We start from the raw sequence: 3727 nt of genomic DNA on the forward strand, positions 1-3727 counted from the left end.
TGACTGATGTTTTTCTTCCAGCTTAGATAACATTACTATCCAGTGTTGTAAGTTTCCCGTGGCTTTTTTATTATTTTTTATTGCACTTTTGTAATTTCTTACAACAGTTTTTAATCAAATTTAGACACCTTCTCCCAACCATGCCCCCCCATTCTCCCATTGAACCTCATGTATTCTGCCATACATGTTAAGCCCTATTCATTCAGGTGTTTGTACCCAAATGTCCTTCGATGTGAATGTGTCCACTGGAGTCTAGTCAGCCCATCCAGTGGTCATATGTAAGTTTTACTTTCCCTCACCCAGCAGCAATTAGTCTCCAATAGTGCTCAGTCTAGTGCCTGCCCATCACCCATTTCTTTCTTCTCTGGGCCTTTGTTTAATTGAGTTGGCATGGGCCCTGTGCTCAATGCCACCATTGCCACAAGTTCACATGTGCGAGCTTCCAGTGGCCCAAACCTCTGCTTCCCTAATTCATGAGAATCAGCTCTGTCTCTTACAATCTTTCTGCTACCTCTTCTGCAATGATCCCTGAGCCATGGGTGGATGAGAATCCATATAGGACTCTTATACTACACTCTACAGTCCCTTAATTTTTAAAACATTGCCGACCGTGGCCTTCTGTATGCATCGCACTCTGTTTTATAAGGAAGCTTTACTTGTTACAGTTGATGGATGCATTGTTTTTCTCTCTACCCCTTGCTCCTCTATGTTCTAGTTGTAGCAGTTCAACTGTAGATTTGTCACCTAGTACTGGCCATCTCTCAGATGTGTCTTCTCTGATTCTGACCAGATGTGCAATTCTGCAGTAGCCTCCATCTGTGCAAAAATAAGCTTCTTTGCGGAGTACTGTATGACATGCTTGTCTCTAAATATAAGGATCAATATTTAGCACATAGTAAGACATTTCATTTGTCTTGAGATATGAGATAGGGTTTTCTCTCAGATCTATGTGCTTTCCTGCCATGTGTAAGAGGACATAGATCCTAGAGAGAGCCCATGGTTTTTAAATTTTCATTTCTCATGCTTATAGTCAAAAATGATCTGCATTTCAGCATTCATATATGATTTTTATTCTATAAAATTAAAACAAAATAACTGGCCTTTTTTTCCTGACATCACTATTTCTTTCCCTTATACTACTGTCGTAATAACTGAGTAAGTTCAGACGATTGGATTCTGTCTAAATCGAATATTACCTGCTATTTTCCTTCATATTTTACTGTGGTGGCTAATTTCTATAGTCAACTTCTTTAGCCTAAGAAATTCTACTGTCATTCTATGGAAGAATAACTGAGCTGTTATTGTAGATGAATTTAGTGGCAATTTCCCATGGGCTGGGGTTCAGAGCTTATTAAAAGGAGCAGGCAATGGAGGGCAAATATTCTCTTCCTTCCTTGCCACATCTGCCCCACCATAATAGATTGGATCCTCAACGGCCAAACTAAACAAAAAATTCTGTCTTCTTTGCATGTCTTTTTATCTGGTGTTTGAGCACAAGGAGGGAAGTAATGAATACAGTTCCCTTAAAATGGTCATCCCCACCCCACATTAGTGCAACCACATTCTCGCATTTTATCTTACCTTTTTGGACTGGAACACTTATTTTTTATAATTGTCTCTCTTCTTACTGATTTTTTATTGGGTCACTTAGAAAAAGGTTTGTTTTATATTTTGTTTGTATCATATTAAAATATTTTACAAAATCACATTGGAAAACATTCTAAAAACAAGAAAACTTGCAATCATTTCTGTCTCTATTATTGTCATTATTGACTGATTACCAATCCCAGTGGTCATAACATTTCAAGCCTGACAAACGGACACAAAAAATAAATATTAATTTCTATTTTTTCTTTCATCTTGTGGACAATAATGCTGAAATATAGTCTTTACAGTTAAAGAGATTAAGTTTGTGTTATAGTGCAGACATTGATAAATTCTAAAACTAGCTTAAATCCATTAAATGAGGGGCTAGAGAGTGGTTCAGGGATTAATAGCATTGACTGTTCTAGAGGACCTGGGTTTGGTTCCCAGCTCTCATATGGCGGCTAACTCCTGTCTTTAACTCCAGTTCCAGGGAATCCAATGACCTCTTCCCTCTGTGGGTATAAGGCACAAAAATGGTACACTTATATACATGCAGGTGAAACACTCATACACAAAAAATAAATCTTTTTTAAAAAAATTGTAAAATGATTGGCTTGGAACCTAACACAAAAGAAACACAAATTATTAGGTGCTGTTATTATCCTTCTGCTCTTGAGGTGGTGATGAATTATTTCTGCATCTGAGTCCAGTTCAATACTATTTCAGCAATGTATCAGAGCGGGACTCTGCTTCTCCACAGAGGAAAACAACACGTCACAGAAAATTGCCCCAAACCAATCCTACTCTTAAAAATACAGTGACATCTCTCAGCATGATCTTCAAATAACACATAATTTTCGAACATAGCATGAATAAAGAGCCTTCATTGATTACTTTTGTTTTTCCCATTCTAAAATTTCTCCATTAAATTGTCTGCTTCTATGAAATCTCAGGGGTTAAAGGAAGCAAAGGACCCAAAATAACAATTTGGTTGGAAGAATATTTAAAATTTATCAGTCAATGATTGCTATAGTTTGCCCACAGGCCCACATGTGTGGCTTTCCTCACAGTGGTGCTATGTGGAAGTGGTGCCACATTAGAGATAGGGTTTCATGGGCATCTTAGAGCATCCAGAGTGTTCTCAAAATGAGATCATGGCATTCCATCACTTTCCTCTATATTTATTAACTCTTTTGCTCTTAGGCCGGATGGTCCCACCTTGAACTCCCAATGTCTTGCCACTAAGCACATCTACAAAGATCCTGTGGACTGGTCTGCCAATCACTGATGCTCATCTGTAAAACCGTGAGCCAAATGAGCCTTTCCCATTACAGCTTCAAGTCACACATATTACATTACAGTGTTGTAAGGTATGAATCGGATTATAGCTATCAACCTATGCCACGAGGCTGATGAGAACAAAAACATCTTCTACCACAATTTGATCAAATAAAATACAAACAATGGCTCTTTGGATGTTTAAGCATTTCAATCAACTGACTAAAAATTTTTAACTACAAAAATGTTGTTGGATTAACAAATGAAAACCTACATTTCATTTGTATCCAATTAGCACTATTTATTAAATTTTCATAATAATTTTATTTCCAAAACTTTAGGGAATATTTCATTTTATTTCCACATTAGTGATTATTTACACCATGCCCTCATGAAGTATGCTATTAATATAAAATTAAATTTGTAGACTCACAGTTACACAGAATATTACACCTTAGTTAAGCTAATTCTTAATTTCTATCATATGATTTATCAAACAAGCATGACTTATCTTTGTTATGTATTTATCTCAAACTTTTTTGCAAACATACTGCTACATGAACATGTTGAATAAACTTATTAAAATGAAATTACCTGGAACAGGAAAATGGAGGTGAGCATTGTTGAAACCTTCCCTTCTGTTATGGTCCACCGTTCCATTCCTGATATAATGAAGTCACCTAGAACTATTTACTTATCAAAATATTGATAACGTTTAAAATAATCATAGCCTTAAAATATTTTTTAAAACTCTAATTTATTTTCAGAATTCCCAGAAAAAAAAAATCATTGGAGAGAGTCCTATATGAGAAAAAGAATAGCCTCCAAAGCTGGTTTAGCTACTTCTCACTTCTAATGTTTT

The sequence above is a fragment of the Nannospalax galili genome, unplaced genomic scaffold (genome assembly GCF_000622305.1).
Source record: "Nannospalax galili isolate Female #2095 unplaced genomic scaffold, S.galili_v1.0 scaffold298, whole genome shotgun sequence".
Classification (NCBI taxonomy): Eukaryota; Metazoa; Chordata; class Mammalia; order Rodentia; family Spalacidae; genus Nannospalax; species Nannospalax galili.